The following is an 18,245-nucleotide window of genomic DNA, read 5'->3' as shown; positions in this document are numbered from 1 at the left end:
CCTTCCTTGTGCAATTATTTCTGGAATTATCACCAGGCACTTCACCAAGTGCTAAAGGCGCCGTCCTAGTTTCTGCACAGGCCTCGAACACATTTTAGCTCCACTGAGTTTCCCAAAGGAGAATGCTGTTATTCATGTACTGCACAGAGCTGATTCCCTCACCTCTTTTTGTTCACCAGGACTGTCGGTCCCAGACCAAAAAGTACGTTTTAGGAAAAGCCTTCATTCCCAAGCCTCATCTGCACCAGCAGCAGCAGCAGCAACATAGACAGCCAGCAGCCCTGAGGCCCGTGGCCTTAGAAACCCAACCCACGTGATCCTTGCCAGGCCAACACTTACCCTGCAATTCATGTTCACTGTGTCTGATTCACCCTGTCATATTTTATTCCCTTTATTTTTTAGCCCAAAGAGTCTGTTGGTTCTTTCCATTAGGATGAGATTTGTGAACCTTTCTGTTGTTTCCTGAGGACGTGGTGTGCAGTTAATTTGTGGAGCTGCATATTGACTGTTGCTGCCTCCTCTGTAACCTTCTCATTTAAAACAGAAACAAAAACAAGCCTGGGCAACATGGTGAAACCCCGCTCCATAAAAAATGCAAAAACTAACAAACAAACAAAACAAAAATCAGCCAAGCATGGTGACTTGCACCTGTAGTCCTAACTACCTGGGAGGCTGAAGTGGAAGGACTGATTGAGCTTGGGAAATCAAGGCTACAGTGAGCAGAGACTGCACCACTGCACTCCAGCCTGGGTGACAGAGAGAGACCCTGGCTCAAAAATAAATAAATAAAACAAAATAAACAAAACCCAAAAGTTCCTTGTAGGTATGTTTAACTTAGAAAGCTCAATTCATTTAGCCATTCAATTTGTATGTATTTTTTCTAAAGTTTAATGATATAGCATTGTACTTAAAACATTAAAATCACTTTAGTATTAGAAACAACAGTTTGAATGTATATAGCAAAATATAAAGGATTAGACAGAAATATTTACAGTTGGGAAATTTTTCTCTCCAATCCCTAATGGTTATGATTTGTTCATGCCACAGATTTTTACTGAATGACTACTTTGTGCAGGCTTGGTGCTAGGTACTCAGCATATAGTGCAAACAAAATTACTGCCAAGTACGGCTCTCCTTTTCTCCACCCAGTCTTCACTGAGTGTGAATAAAACTAGGCCCTGGAGAAAAATGGGTTGTATTTTAAAGATTCTGTTTTAAAGTTTTATATGAGAAACCCACAACCCAATTTCCCCTAGGAAGAGTGCTATCAGGGGCAGTCAGATTTCAGTGCCGCCTGCAAATGTGATGTATGAGTCAACTTCAAGTATGATCCTGAGGGATCTGCCTTAATTCCCTCCAACCACAATCACCACAGTTTCAAAGAACACTTTGCAACTCAGGAGGAGAGGAACACAACTGTCCCCGGATCCCCATACAAAGCAGAGAAGCCAGAGTGCCGGGTGAGGCAGATACTCCAGGGGACAACAAATCGTTCTGCTGTCTCCACTGGCATGAGAGAAGGCGTCTCTTAAAAGTAAACAGGCCTCAGATGTTCCCAATTGTAGATCAAAAGGCAGCTGAACCCATGGGTTGGGGAGAAGTGTGAGATCATTGCTCCAGGACTGGAAATCAAAAAGCCTTTCGTGCAAATGCATGGCACTCGGCTTGAGGCAACTCCAGCAACCGTAAGTTTTGAGGTTTTGGGCCATGCTGGGCTAGGTGTGCATCCTTAGTACTTCATCCCCCAGTGAGTGTCCCCACCACTGCCACGGAGGCCTGTATCTTTCTTTACTGAGTTTTGGTCTCCCTTGTCTCAATCCTACTTGATCTTCTATGCACTGATTGAAAGATTAAGAAACCACATCATTGAGTCTCCACTGGCATTTTCCCAGATGCCCCGGGCAGTTTAGCATCATATTTACATGATGCACCATGACCTTTGTCCCCACTGGTCAAGGTGGCAACAGGAACTAGTTCAGGTATTTTCTCTATATATATTTTCCTGAATCTTTTTCTCCATCTTTTTTCCTGCCTGTTCTCCCCCAACCTCCACCTCTTGGTTGGAATCAGCTCCTCCCTCCTGCCTATCAGCCTTGCTAATACCACTACTGAGGACACCTGACACTCCCATGCTTGCTTGTATGTTTGAGTCTCCCTCGAGATTATATATTCATTGAGAGCTAGAACATTGGCTTACTCACCTTTGATGCTCCAGTCAAATATAGTAGGAGAATCAGGTCGTGGTGGTGTGCTTGTAGCTCCAGCTACTTGCCAGGCTGAGGCAGGAAGATCATTTGAGCCCAGGAGTTTGGGACCAGGCTGGGCAACATAGCGAGACCCTGGAAAAAAATACACACACACACACACACACGGTTGTAGGCACTCAACAAATGTTTGATAATGAGTGAACATATCTACTAGCATGATTAACCTATCACCACATCAGTTTCAACTCCAAATTTCTCCCTTCCCCTCCACGTCAGCAGTGTGTATAATTTGACAGTTATATTCAGTTCTTTGTCTACCTCTAAAAATATAATCAATCAAATAATGCTATTCGCTGATGCAGAATAGCTTCCTTACAATTAGGAATTATTGTATTAGGCTTATAATTAATCCTATTTAATGTATTATATTAATTATATTAACTATAATGTAATTAAAAATAAATTTAAAGAAAATTCTAAAGGACATAAAGAAGATAGAAATTGATTCCTCCAGTAATTTTACTTTTTTTTTTTTTTTTTGTCTTGAGACAGGGTCTCAGTCTGCTGCCCAGGCTGGAGTGCAGTGCTGAGGTCACAGTTCACTGCAGCCTCAATCTCCTGTGCTCAAGTGATCCTTCTGAGAGGTGACAACGTGCTAGCAGCCCTCAGTCTCAGCGCCTCCTCGTCCTCCGGCCTCGGCTTCCACTCTAGCGGCGCTTGAGGAACCCTTCAGCCCGCCACGGCACCGTGGGAGCCCCTCTCTGAGCTGGCTGAGGCTGGAGCCTCCTCCCTCTGCTTGCGGGTAGGTGTGGAAGGAGACGCGCGGGTGGGAATCCAGGCTGCGCTCGCGGGCCGGTGTGAGTTCCGGCGGGCGCGGGCGCGGGCGCGGGCGCGGGCTTGGCGGGCCCCGCACACGGAGCGGCCGGCCGGCACCGCCGGCCCAGGGCAGTGAGGGGCTTAGCACCCGGGCCAGCAGCTGCGGAGGTTGCGCCGGGTCCCCCAGCAGTGCCGGCCCGCCGGCGCTGCACTCTCGCCGGGTTTACCTGCTTCCCGGAGGGGCAGGCCTGGGGACCTGCAGCCCGCCATGTCTGAGCTCCTCCCCCTGTGGTGGGCTCCGGCGTGTCCTGAGCCTCTCTGACAGGCGCCGCCCCCTGCTCCATGGCGCCTGGTTCCATCGACAGCCCAAGGGCTGAGGAGTGCAGGTGCGGCTCAGGACTGCTGGGCAGCTCTGCCTGCAGCCCAGGTGCAGGATCCACTGGATGAAGCCAGCTGGGCTCCTGAACTGGATGGGGCTTGGAGAACTTTTCTATCCAGCGGGAGAATTGTATGTGCACCAATCAGCACTCTGTGTCTAGCTCAGGGTTTGTAAATACACCAATCAGCACTCTGTTTCTAGCTCAGGGTTTGTGAATACACCAATTGGTATTCTGTATCTAGCCAACCTAGTGGAGACTTGGAGGACTAGCACTCTGACTGTGTCTAGCTCAAGGATTGTAAATAAACCAATCAGCATGGTGTCTAGCTCAGAGTTTGTGAATACACCAATTGGTACTCTGTATCTAGCTAACCCAGCGGAGACTTGGAGGACTACCACTCTGTGACTCTGTGTCTAGCTCGAGGATTGCAAAGGCACCAATTGGCACGCTGTCAAAAACGGACCAATCAGCTCTCTGTAAAATGGACCAATCAGCAGGATGTGGGTGGGGAGGGTGGGGGGGAGGGGGTGGTCAGATAAGGGAATAAAAGCAGGCTGCCGGAGACAGCCAGCAGCAACCCAGGTCCGCGTCTGCACTGTGGAAGTTTTGTTCTTTTGCTCTTTGGGCTAAATATTGCTGCTGCTCACTCTTTGGGTCCATGCTGCAGTTATGAGCTATAACACTCACTGGGAAGGTCTGCAGCTTCACTCCTGAAGCCGGTAAGACCATGAACCCACCAGAAGGAAGAAGCTCCAGACACATCTGAACGTCTGAGGGAACAATCCCCAGACACACTATCTTTAAGAACTGTAACACTCACCACGAGGGTCCACGGCTTCGTTCTTGAAGTCAGTGAGACCAAGAACGCACAAATTCCGGACACACTACTGTATTCAGTGTCAATTATATGAGTATTAATCATATAATGCTTTATATTTTTAAATGCATTTTATGCATTTACTTTGAACATTATTTTCCCTAAAAGGATTGCTCTGTGATAAATAGGCTTAAATTCCAAAATTTGAAATGAATAATAGGAAAAGTGTATTAGATATACTTATTATGCATAACAACGCATATGACAATACCAAATTAAATTTTATAGTAAAATTTTATTAACGAAATACTTTAGGCAGTTATTGTTTTATAAATGTCTCTAAACATTTAGCCCTTTTCCATTGTGACACAATTAAATTCAGATAAGGCCAGGCACGGTGGCTCACGCCTATAATCCCAGCACTTTAGGAGGCTGAGGCGGGCGGATCACTTGAGGTTAGGAGTTGGAGACCAGCCTGTCTCTACTAAACCCTGTAGAGAAACCCTGTCTCTACTAAAAATACAAAAAATTAGCCCGGCATGGTGACGGGAGCCTGTAATCTCAGCTACTTTGGAGGCTGAGGCACGAGAATCACTTGAACCCAGGAGACAGAGGTTGCAGTGAGCTGAGATCATACCATTGCACTCCAGCCTGGGCAATAGAGCAAAACTCAGTCTTAAATAAATAAATAAGTTCAGATAAGATTCCTCCATGCTTTAGTAATCATCAGTACATGTTGTTCATACTTTGGTAAAGGCAAGAAGAATTCATGGCATAGAGAAATAATCTTTGCTGTAATACCTGCACGTGAATCGGTATTGTTGACAGATCCCACAGGTGGAAATGGTTAGGAAACTGATACAGAGAAAATGAGCAATGTAATATTTTCTTTACTGCCCTGAAACAATCTTCAAAATAAATTATAAAGCAGTTGATATAGAAACAATGAGAAGATCAGTTAGACATCTTTTGTCTCTTTGAAATACCCAGGTCAGTTCTGATTTGTGCTGAATGAAAGGTTATGCCATATGTCTATATTTTCCATTTTTACAGAATGAATGTCAGAAAAATATTTCACTAAGTAGTGTGGAGGTAGGGTCAAATGTTTGGTACAGGAGGGAATGCCTCCTCAGCCACATGGGGAGCTAGGTGACAATCCTAGACCTCTCAACCTCCTGCTCCTCCTTGCTGGCATGCGTAGGAGCTGAACATTTATTGATTGCAATAACGAGCAAACAAATGAAAGCAAAAGGAGACTTTTGTTTATGTTCTCTTCTCTTTTGTTTATGTTCCCTTCTAGTGCTTGGCATAATCATGCACTTAGGTAATATATGCATGCACTGCACCACATAAAACTCTAATTCACAGTTGATGCTTGGCAATCTATCAATATTTATTGAATGCCTACTATCTGCCCTTAATTAATGTTTAGAAAACTTGTAATTAGGGTCCTGCCCAATATTATAGTGGTTGTTAATGAATATAAAAGTAGAACACAAAAGCTCTAGATTCTTTTTTATCTTTCTTTCTTTCTTTTTGAGACAGAGTCTCACTCTGTCACCCAGGCTGGAGTGCAGTGGCACAATCTTGGCTCACTGCAAGCTCCACCTCCTTCCGGGTTCACGCCATTCTCCTGCCTCAGCCTCCCGAGTAGCTGGGACTACAGGCGCCTGCCACCACCCCCAGCTAATTTTTGTATTTTTAGTAGAGACAGGGTTTCACCATGTTGGCCAGGATGGTCTCAATCTGTTGACCTCGTGATCTGCCCGCCTTGGCCTCCCAACGTGCTGGGATTACAGGCGTGAGCCACCACGCCTGGCCCAAAGCTCTAGATTCTAAGAACATATACAGGTAATCAGAATGTCGATAGGGATATAGAAGATATAATGCTTTATTGTTTTATATGTAGACACACACACCTATATATCCTCATAAGGACATGTATTTAATTTCTATTTTTATGTTCTCTACATTGCTCTGGTTCCTTATTTTCTTCTCTTTTTTCTATTTATCGTTTTTTAATACACTCTTCTAATCAACATAAAATGTGATAACTGAAGGATCTGATCACGCCTTATGAGGGTCAGGGAAGATACTCAGGTGGATTCCACTCATTGCCGTCTTAACCACCCTCTTATTCTTCTCCTGTGGGACCAGCAATCCCGGGATTTCACTCTTTCTTTTTAGAAGTCATGGCATCAGAACAACTTAGAGATTAAGAGCAGGACTCCTGAAATCTAAATGCTTGGCCTTGCAGCTCCCACTCCTGACAAGCTTGAAATCCTAGGCAAGACTCGAGCTCTCTAAGCTTTAATATTCTCATTTGTAAAGTGGAGATAGTAATAATATCTAACCCTCAAGGGGCTGGTGTAAAAGACTCCAGAAAAACTGGCTATTGTGACTGCTGTTACTGTTATTCTTGCTAACCATGGGAAAGAGAGCGCCTGTGAAATGTGTGTGTGATCTCCGCGGAGATAGCAGCTGGAGTTCCAAATATCCACCCTTTTCCATCTGCTTTTCCCACAGCCCAGTTTGGATCCTTCCTTCTCTGTCTCTCCTGACATTCACTGGCACTTGCTGTTTTCCACTCAACATTGCTGGCTACCATTTCATCCACCTCGGGTGTTTCTCCTTGTTGATTCCATGCTCCTCAAAGGCAAGAATAACGACTAGCAAGTCTTCATCTCCCTAGCCCCTTGTTTTATGTATTATTCTTATTATTAACTTAATAACTATAAGAGATAATTGACATTTATCTATTGTACATCTTTTCATTTACATTAGTGCTCATCATATCAGTGAAAAAAAGTATCTTACTTTCTTGGTCAGTTTCAAACCGACTTTCAGAATAAAGTTGGGCACAGCTCAATAAATGGTACTTAGTATACCCTTAATATACATGGATCAGCCTCATGTAAGCGCAGGACAAAATGAGATAAAAGTTTCTCCCTTCAAACACTAAACTGATTTGGTTTTCAGTGATTTTTTTTCTCTGGCATTTCTGTGAATTCCACCTGTTTGGTTCTATTCCATCCACGAGATGCTCTCTTGGTATTTACAAGGGCATGAAGACCCTTCTTACCTGAGTCTTGAGATTTCTATCTTTTCAAAGTTTCCAACACCTTAGTAAGAATTTAGTAGGTTCAGGGCACATAGTTTTTAGACAATTCTGAAACACCGAGTCAAAGCACAGAGCTTTTTGGTTGTTTCATGCTGATGTTCCTGGAAGCCCTTTTTTTTTTTTTTTTTTTTTTTTTTTTTTTTTTTTTTTTTTGAGATAAAGTCTTATTCTGTTGCCCAAGTTAGAGATCTCGGCTCACTGCAACTTCCACCTCCTGGGTTCAAGCGATTCTCCTGCCTCAGCCTCCAGAGTAGCTGGGATTACAGGCACATGCCACCACGTCCAGCTAATTTTTGTATTTTTAGTAGAGATGGGATTTCACCATGTTGGCCAGGCTAGTCTTGAACTCCTGACTTTAAGTGATTTGCCAGCTTCGGCCTCCCAAAGTACTGGGATTACAGGCATGAGCCACCGTGCCTGGTCTCCTGGAAGTTCTTACAGTGCAAAGCATGACAAGAAAGTTTCCCTCCCGACCTGTCAGTGTGGGTTTCCTAAGAATCAGTGGGAATGAGGACCCTATGTACAGGTGTATGGGACGTTCCAAGGCCACAGTGGCTCATCAGAATCCATTTTATACCTTTCCCAACATATACCCATGTCATACAAGTAATGTTGGTTCATTGTAAATGGAATTGGCCTTATCCTAGGCCACAGTTTCTTAAAATATCATGCGACTGTGGCCGCAGGTGTGGTTAATGTGGGTGGGCGGCTATGTGATGCTTTAAGAAACCTGAAGGAGGTCTTTCTGGCCTCTGATCACTTTTCTATAATGCCTGAATTTTTTGCTTTTACACAAGCTGATATCCTATCAAAGGAGATCAAACCTTTCAATTAGTCAGGAAGTGGTTTTCAAGCCCCTAAAGGGTGTTGGAAGTATACAGGGTGGTCTTGGCTGTCACAGTGACCGGAGAGCCTCTCCTGGCGTTTCCTGGGTGGGGCTGTCCTTCATCCTCTGCTCAGCCTCATCCAGCCAAGCAAAATGTTTAACTGCTTTAGCTTCGGGAGGTGGGGGCTGACCAGGATAAAATGTCTGAATGGATATAACTGGAAATTAAAGAAGATAATACAGGTATTAAATTCTTTATAAGTAGTGGTGCGGGCCGCCAGGAGTTGAGAGGGCACAAAAGATCAGATTTAATCCCTCCGAATGCTTTTGTCTACGAACATAATCATCACCCCAACTTAAATTTGTCTGGACTATGTATGCTATGCATATTTATTATTTCATTTGAATCTCACTACAGAACTTTAAGGTAGGTAGACTGTATATTGCTATTACCACAGTTGATTGCTTTGGGTTGCAGGGAGGGAGTCACTGAAGACCTCTTTTAAAAGGTAAACATCATGGGGAGAAGTGTCAATTATCTTTCCTTCCTGACATCAATTTTTCCTATTAGTTCGTATTCAAATCAGTTATCAGAAAGAGCCTGGAAGGAGTGGAGCTGTCTTGAGAAGTGGAGGGAGAACAAAGAGCCCTCCCATGGTGGCCACCGGGCACTCTGTGGGCATGGAGGGTAACTGGGTGCCCGTGAGTGGCATAAATGTTATCTGGGTGTGAGGGGGAGGCAGAGAAAAGGAAGGCAAGTGGACGGCCAGAGACCAAGGTCACAGTGAGAGGATGGTGGCACCATGGGACTAATGACATGTGGGTTGCTTACTTCATCTGTTTGCCAAAGGCTGGCCCTTCAACCAAAATAAAAGGCTTAACTGATAAACTTGGATGAGACGGATTGCGTCTCATTTATTCACCAGTGTTTGTCGGTTAGGTACTATGGCCAAGGACTGTGCCAAACACTGTGGACAGAAAGATAAAGAAGTCCAGGCGTGATGGCACACGCCTGTAATCCCAACATTTGGGAGGCTGAGGCAGGCGGATTGCTCGAGCTCAGGAGTTTCAGACCAGCCTAGGCAACATGGTGAAACCCCATTTCCACCAAAAGTACAAAAAAATTAGCTGGGCATGCTGGTGCATGCCTGTGGTCCCAGCTGCTCGGGAAGCTGAGGCAGGAGAATTGCTTGATTTTGGAAGGTGGAAGTTGCAGTGAGCAGAGATTGTGCCAGTGCACTCCAGCCTGGATGACAGAGTGAGACCCTGTCTCAAAAAAGAAGAAGAAGGAGGAGGAGGAGGAAAGAAGGAAGAAGGAAAAAGAAACATAAAGAAGACATACCTCCCATCCCTTCCCCTATCCCTACCCTGGCACTACTGTCAAAGATGTCCACTGTCCTTACTTCCAAACGCCTTAAATTAGTTGTAACTGTTGTTAATAATATATATTACAGAAATTATTAAAACCATACAAAAATATTTAGCTTTAATTATGTTAGCTGGGCCAATTGTGTTTCATCTTTGCTGAGGTCAGAACAAGATGCAATGGGTGAAGGTTGAAACATGAGAGGTTTCAATCAATCACAGAGTTTCACTCTTGTTACCCAGGCTGGAGTGCAATGGCCTGATCTTGGCTCACTGCAACTTCCACCTCCCAGGTTCCAGCAATTCTCCTGTCTCAGCCTCCCAAGTAGCTGGGATTACAGGTGTCCACCACCACACCCAGCTAATTTTTGTATTCTATTTAGTAGAGACAGGGTTTCACCATGTTGACAAGGCTGGTCTCAAACTCCTGACCTCTGGTGATCCACCCGCCTTGGCCTCCCAAACTGCTGATATTACAGGCATGAGCCACCATGCCCTGCTAGAAGGTTTCAATTATTTCATTTTTTAAATAATAGGGATATGAGGCAGCAACCTAAGTATCTGAGGGGAACTGATTGATTATTGAGTATATAGTGTTATGACACTCATATAATGAAATACGGCACAGCAATACAGAATCAATAAATACTCATAGTGATGGAAAGATGCTAGTGAGGTATCCCTACAGGAAAAATGTTTACATAAGAATGTGCATAAAATGTGATTGTAAAGATATCTAACTTGCATATTTCTGTATTTTTCAAGTCTTCTATTATAAGCATTTAGTATTTTTATAGTCAAAAAATATTTTCTAAAGAAATGAGGGGAAGAGGGCTGAGGAGGTAGCTTTCCTCAAAGTCTGAAGCTACAATGAAGCATGAAGAATGCTCTTCATCACTGCTGAGGCCAGTGTGGGATCAAATGGGCTGAAGCTGAATCAGGAGAAGTTTCTTTTCTTTTAAGTTCAGGGGTACATGTGCAGGTTTGTTACATAGGTAAACTTGTGTTATGGGGGTTTGTTGTACAGATTATTTTTTCACCCAGATATTAAGCCTAGCCTAGCACCCACTCGTTATTTTTCCTGATCCTCTCCCCCCTCCCACCTTCCACACTCTGAAAGGCCCAGTGTGGTGTTCACCTCTATGTGTCCTTGTGTTCTCATTATTTAGCTCCCACTTACAAGTGAGAACATGTGGTATTTGATGTTCTGTTCTGAAACAGAAGTTTCCATTGGAAAGGAGATAGCATAACTGTGGGGAGAAAAAAGAGTTCCCCAGTGAAGATCTTCCTCTTCTCTAACTGAAACCTCTCTTTCATCAGCCTTCATCCATTGCCTCTTGTTCCAACCTCAGCAAAGATGAAAAACGATTGGCCCACCTCCCTGTCTACCCTTTGAAAGAGACATGACATGTTCTCTTTGAGATGACATGACACGGTTCTTCAGGAAGTGTAAATGTTCAAACTGCCTTACACATTCTGGGGGCCTCCTTGGTGGACAGATCAGATAATATGATGAGATCAGGGACTTGTGTTCTCACAGAAAAGAACTGGTGGTCTAACCATAACCCTTGCCCCCCCCTCAGTTTACCAGGTCTCCACTGTCTGGGGAACACCTGACCCTGCCTTACAAACTGGCCACTTCTCTTACAGTTTGCTGTGCTAGAGTGAGGACGTGTCATATCCTTCAACCAACTGAAGACGTTTTGGCAGGACCTACAGAGCACTTCCTGGCGTTCGTTCTTTCCATTTTTACCGGATTCCTAATACAATGCCTTTCAAGGTTTCAACCCTTTGTGAATCAATAGAAGCCAGGAAAAGGAGACACCCAGAGTGAGAAGCTAGGAGAGCCAATCGAGCACCCAAATTAGCACACAGTCCCACCACATACGCTGCTTTTATACAAAAAGGGTTTTTATTTTGCAAAAATAGTGTTCAATCTCTGATAGTTTTCATAGTGATATGAGGGAATTCCTCTAACTTCATTTCCCATGACCTCACAGTTCCAGTCTTTTCTGATATGCCCATCCTAGCCTTCTCTCTGAACTTTTCTCTACATCTCAAAAATTTCTTTCTTATTTAATTGATTTATAAGAATCACAAAATTGTGTTTTCTATTTCTTAATTATTGGTCTATGTGTTTTCTGTTCCTAATTATAGGTCTTTCTTTTATTTTTCTTTTTTTAAATAGAGATAGGGTCTTGCTATGTTGCCCTGGTTGGTCTTGAACTCCTAGTTTCAAGCACTCCTCCCATGCTGGCCTCCCAAGCTGCTGTGATTACAGGCCTGAGCCACCATACCAACCTTAATTTTAGGTCTTTCACTGCTGGAGCATCACCACTTGGAATACTCCTTTTAAAAGAGTCTGAAGAAAAAATGTTACCCCCATCTATAGAGTTTTTATGGTTAGTAATCACCTTAGAGATCAAACAAATACAAGCCCTTCAGAGAAATATTTGCTGCTCCCTATAAAGTTGTTAATGAAGAGTTTGCAGTAGTATTTTGTCTTTCCTGCAGAATCAACTTAAAATACAATGTTAATTCTGTAAAGCAACTTTTTGTTGTTTAATAAACACAGCAGCATGGAAGTCACATGGAAGCCAAGAGTAATTTGTTCTACTCTTGAAAGGCTGGAACCCATCAAGGATGTCCCTTTTATTTTCTTTTTGTTTTGAGATGGAGTCTCGCTGTCTCCCAGGCTGAAGTGCAGTGGTATGATCTTGGCTCACTGCAAGCTCCGCCTCCCGGGTTCACACCATTCTCCTGCCTCAGCCTCCCGAGTAGCTGGGACTACAGGCGCCCGCCACCACGCCCGGCTAATTTTTTGTATTTTTAGTAGAGACGGGGTTTCACCGTGTTAGCCAGGATGGTCTCAGTCTCGTGGTCCTCCCGCCTCGGCCTCCCAAAGTGCTGGGATTACAGGCATGAGCCACCGCGCCCGGCAGGATGTCCCTTTTCTAAGTGATGTTCACTTGTTTGATTTTTAACTCTTCTTCTTTCCATGATTTTCAAAGGATTCAAAATAGCTACAAAGCATAGCATGATGCCTTTTGTGCATATGAAAAAGCAAATCTGGTTCTAGGGCTTAATGTTTGTTACTTGAGTCTGACAATAGACAATCTTGCCTTGGGCTATGCCAGTAACGACAGGAGATCAGGCTCCGAGTCTTCAGAGCTCAACCTTGCTGGCATTTGTTCCTCTGAGAGAAGTTGAGTGGGGAGGATAGCAAATTCCCACAAACCTTAAAGAGAAACATCTGTTGCCGCTTGTGTGCTGAGTTCAGCAGGGGAGAAGCCAACCCAGGACCAGGTCAGATCTCAGTACTGGTCTCTATGCTAAATTGAAAATTACTAAGACAGTATCAAGGGATGCGTAAAAATCATTATGGTCAAAGTTATCATAATGATTTCTTTTCTTCTGGATTTGATGGGAAATGTCTGTGTAGACACAGGCTGTGTCCAAATGACTGTTGTAAATTCAATAAAAAATGTTTAAAATAAACAAAAGGACACTATGACCACCACTGTATGATTGCATATGTTGGATGAACACTGGCCAGGCCAAAGGGCCACCACGCTAAACAGCAAGGGAGAAAGTCCCTGGCAAATGGTTTCCAGTCTGGTCTTACTCACTTTCATTTATACAGAAACAGCTGTGATATATACATGGCTCATCAATATTAATTTTCACATTGATGAAAAGCCACTCCCTGTCCTGGTGACCTTGAAGAAGTCACAGCCTTGCTGGGTCTCACTTTCTCTGTCTGCAAAATGAGCATAACAATATTCTCCCTATCTGCCTCAGCTGGTTGTTGCATATTGCATATGCATGAGGCTCCAACCTGTTTATTTTATTTGGCGAACAGCTAAGTAGTACTTAACTATGTGCCAGGCAGTGGTATTAACTCATTTATTTCTCACAACAATCCCATAAGAAAAAGTATTATTATTATTATTATCCCCATTTTACAGATAAGGAAACTAAGACATAGAATTTAATGACCAGCAAATATTGAACAACTGTAAATTATTAATGCTGAGGATTTTTGTGTCCTTCTGAACATGAAAGTGGCTAGCATTACCCATAAAATTCTGACTTCTACACCCCCGATTAATTTCCCACAAGCTCTCAGGCCTCTGAGATTCTGCTAGCCTTTTCTTTTCTGCACCTCCCGTCCTCTTATACATACTACCTTTGTTTTTGTTTTTGTTTTGTTTTGTTTTTTGAGACAAGGTCTCGCTCTGTTGCCCAGGCTAGATATCAGTGGTGTGATCATGGCTCCCTGTAGCCTCGACCTCCTGGCTTCAAGCAATCCTCCTACCACAGCCTCCAGAGTAGCTGGGACTATAAGCACACACCACCACACAGCTAATTTTTGTGTTTTTTGTAGAGACAGAGTCTTACCATGTTGCCCAGGCTGGTCTGGAACTCCTGGGGTGAAGCAATCTTCCCAAAGTCCTAGGATTACAGGCGTGAGCTGTTGCACCCGGCCATACTACCTTTGATTATAGTGTCCTATGGCCTTGTGTCCGCACTTTTCCACATCATTCCTAGTTTATAAGCTTCTGGAGCAGACAGAAACTTCCCCTACCAAACCTGTCTCAGTACCATGCACCTGGTGCTCTGGGTGGCTGTTCAATGAATTAATTAGCTATTAATGAAGCAATTGTCCCCACCTGTGCCTGAAGGACATGCTCATTGGCAATGCTGTTTGGTTCAATCATAATGGCTGTGACTAGCTCCCTTTTCAGGGGCACAGGACTCTGGATTAGCAAACTTGACATTTTCTGACCTCTTTTAATGCTGAATCACACAGGCATTCATATGTGTATTCACACCCTTCTCATGTGTCAACAGAAACTTTGGCCCAGATACTATTAACATTTTAAAATTTTCTTTTGGTAAATATCAGTAGCCATCATTGTTTAAATGTGAACCGCAGCTATGCTCATAGAAATACAAAGTGGATTGGTTTTCTATTGCCACTGCAACAAATTGCTGCAAATTTGGAGACTTAAAACAACAGAGGTTCATTATCTTACAGATCTGGTCCAAAGTAGGTTGGCATGGCTGTGTTCCTTCTGGCAGCTTTAGGACAGAATCCATTTCCTTGCCTTATTCAGCAATTTTTTTTTTTTTTTTTTTTGAGATGGGGTCTTGCTGTCACCCAAGCTATAGTACAGTGGTGTGATCTTGGTTAAGTGCAACCTCCAACTCCCAGATTCAAATGATTCTCCTGCCTCAGCCTACTGAGTAGCTGAGATTACAGGCAGCTGCCACCACGCCCAGCTAATTTTTGTATTTTTAGTAGAGTCGGGGTTTTGCAATGTTACCCAGGCTGGTTTCGAACTCCTGACCTCAAGTGATCTGCCTGCCTGGGCCTCCCAAAGTGCTGGGATTACAGGCGTGAGCCACCATGCCTGACCCTTGTTCGGCTTTTAGAGGCTGCCTGCATTCGTTAGCACATGGCCCTACTTCAGCCTCTGCTGTGGTTATCACATCTCTGCCTCAGACTCTGACCTTCCTTTTCCCCTCTTTTAAGGACCCTTGTGCCTGGGCCACCAAAATAATCCAGGATAATCTTCCTCTCTCAAGGTCCTTAATTTGATCACATCAGGAAAGTCTCTTCTGCCAGGGATTTATAAGGGAATATATTCATGGTTTCTGGGGATTAGGCATAATATCTTTGGGGGCCATTATTCAGCCATCACAATAGGTGTATAGACATCTATCAGGTGGTATGTTACAATGGAAGTGAACTGAGTTTTGCCACATGTAAAAAGAATACTCACTAGCAGATTCTAAAAAAAAAAAAAAAAAACTGTCATAGGACTCACTGCTGCAAGCTTGGTAAATTTCCTGTTCTTGCCCTTCGTCATGACAGAAACTTTCACTTTGAGTCAGATCCAACGATATTTTGACAGCAGAATATGCCAGCCTTCTGGGTGAGCCAGTGGCAGGATCCCTGGAGAAGTCTGGGCAGATACACGATGACAGAGGGTTCTGGACCCTGATCGCGGCTGGCCTTGCAGAGTGCTCATGTCTCTTTCCTACAGAAACAGTGCAGCAAGAGCACAAAAGCTCTCTAGCCAAGACTTATCTGATTATCTCGAACTCCTGACCTCAAGTGATCTGTGGGCCTTGGCCTCCCAAAGTGCTGGGATTACAGGCATGAGCCACCCTGCTGGCTGAATATTTTTTTGACCCACACTTTCATTTTCTTTATTTTTCTATGATACTGTATGAATACAAAGTTTCTAGAAAGCTACAAAATGTCTACCACTATATCAAGAAGACATCAAAATGTGTCACTTTGCAAAGACATGAAAACATCTACAGGAATTGACACAAAAACAGCATTTTAAGAATGACGAAATAGTTGTACTTATCTGTCATGAATACTAAAGTTATCACACATATGTACTGCAAAAGCTAGAATCCATTTTTTTCTTCACAAAACACTTTATTAAAAAATTCTGTGCACACAAACCCTATAATTTTCATATAACTCTCATACTAAAGATAAATTCACTTCAAGGCCGACACCTAGAACTTTGTTTTTTCTTTTTCTTCAGATGTACTCCCACTCTGTCACCCAGGCTGGACTGCAATGGTGCAGTCTCGGCTCACTGCAACCCTCACCTCTCAGTTTCAAGTGATTCTCCTGCTTCAGCCACCTGAGTAGCTGGGATTACTGGCACCCGCAAGGACACCCGGCTAATTTTTTTTTTTTTTTTTTTTTTTGCATTTTTAGTAAAGACGGGGTTTCATCATGTTGGCCAGGTTGGTCTTGAACTCCTGACCTCGGGTAATCCACCTGCCTCGGCCTCCCAAAGTGCTGGGATTACAGGCATGAGCCACTGCGCCTGGCCTCACTTAGAACATTTTAAAACTAAAACCTACCAGTAGCTAAACACAGATGTTAACAAATACAAGAAAATACAAGAATACTGTACTGCCAAGAGGTTTAACCAAATGCCTTTCAAAAGTTTCTGCAAGTAGGTTAAGGATATATGTGTGTGATTTTGCCCTTGCCTCATCTCTTCAGTCTATCCAAGAGCAGCCCAGTTACCCAAAGGCAGGTTCCACAGCCCACTCTAACAGCACTGCGGCATCAAAGGAACTACCAACCAGATGAAATGCAAACTCTTTATGTGACAGACACAAAGACACAGACCACGAGAATCCCATTAAGTCATTTAGAAAGTGAATAAACACGTGGACAAACCAATGTAAATAAAATTTAAGCATATTACTAAAGAATTAAAGACTATTCAGCTTGCTTGCTTTCTCCTTCCTTCCTTCCTTCCTTCCTTCCTTCCTTCCTTCCTTCCTTCCTTCCTTCCTTCCTCCCTCCCTCCCTCCCTCCCTTCCTTCCTACCTTTTGAGAGCTCTGTCACCCAGGCTGGAGTTCAATGGTGTCATCATGGTTTTCTGCAGCCTTGACCTCCTGGGCTCAAGCATTCTCCAACCTCAGCCTCTTGAGTAGCTGGGACCACAGGTGCACACTGTAACACCCGGCTAATTTTTACTTTTTTGTAGAGACAGCTGTCTCATTATGTTACCCAGGCTGGTCTTGAACTGGTCTCAAGTGATCCTCCTGCACCGGCCTCCCACAGTGCTAGGATTAGAGGCATGAGCCACTGTACCTGGCCAGGTTTCTCTCTTAAATGTCACACAAAAAAAAAGGTTGTCATTTTTCAGGCATGAACTGTTTTTACTTTCTTTCCCTTTGTCTGTAGCCATGAGCCTATTGAAAAAGGCGTACAGAAGGAAATCTTTTAAGGACGTAACAGGGAGATGTATTTTTTTAAAAAGTGTAGTTAATACATAATTTTCACAGTGAAACTAATCACACAAAATGCCTGATTAAAAAAATGAAGTAAAAATAAGACACTGGTTTCCAATTAATTTACAACTAGATTCTGCTAGCCTCTCTTAGAGAAAAGGGGAAGGAGAAACAATCTTATCATGGAAGGCAAACAAAAGACTCAGCCCGAGAAAGGCAAAGTCCAATGGAATCTGATCCTATTTTTTACTTTTTTATTGATTGATTTTTGTTTTGTTTTGTTTTGAGATGGAGTCTCGCTCTGTCGCCTAGGCTGGAGTGCAGTGGTGTGAACTTGGCTCACTGCAACCTCCGCCTCCTGGGTTCAAGCAATTCTCCTGCCTCAGCCTCCCAAGTAGCTGGTAGTACAGGTGTGTGCCACCATGCCTGGCTAATTTTTGAATTTTTAATAGAGATGGGGTTTTGCCATGTTGGCCAGGCTGGTCTTGAACTCCTGACCTCAGGTTATCCGCCCACCTCGGCCTCCCAAAGTGCTGGGATTACAGGCATGAGCCACCACGCTCGGCCCTGACCACATTTAATGATGAATGAGAGGGAACCTGAATGCCATCTTAAATACTAAAATGATGCAGTGTGGCATACGAGTGACTCAATGCAAATTCACAGAGTAGAACAATTTAGAGTGTAGGAAGTAGGACGATACATAAAAATATTTCATCTTATTTCATGGTGCATGACTTCAAGTGAAACTATTCCTTGCCATGCAATACATTTTAAACACAAATCTTCATTTTTTTTTTTTTTTTAGATGGAGTCTCGCCCAGTCGCCCAGGCTGGAGTGCAGTGGCACGATCTCAGCTCACTGCAAGCTCCGCCTCCTGGGTTCACACCATTCTCCTGCCTCAGCCTCCTGAGTAACTGGGACCA

At 43.6% G+C, this 18,245-nt stretch overlaps 1 long non-coding RNA gene across 1 annotated transcript in view; it reads right to left on the bottom strand.

Moving 5' to 3' along the window:
• Positions 1-3,313, bottom strand: part of LOC135968310 (uncharacterized) — a 101,669-nt gene extending 98,356 nt beyond the window's left edge. The window contains exons 1-2 of the long non-coding RNA XR_010582974.2: positions 3,251-3,313; positions 2,202-2,339 (exon numbers count right to left, since the gene is read on the bottom strand). This is a non-coding gene — a long non-coding RNA (uncharacterized lncRNA). The remainder of the gene's footprint in view (positions 1-2,201; positions 2,340-3,250) is intronic.
• Positions 3,314-18,245: the final 14,932 nt, after the last annotated feature.

This window comes from Macaca fascicularis, chromosome 18 (assembly GCF_037993035.2).
Source record: "Macaca fascicularis isolate 582-1 chromosome 18, T2T-MFA8v1.1".
Lineage (NCBI taxonomy): Eukaryota > Metazoa > Chordata > Mammalia > Primates > Cercopithecidae > Macaca > Macaca fascicularis.
The sequence above is the reverse complement of the archived record's forward strand: the minus strand, read 5'-3'. Positions and strand labels throughout refer to the sequence as shown.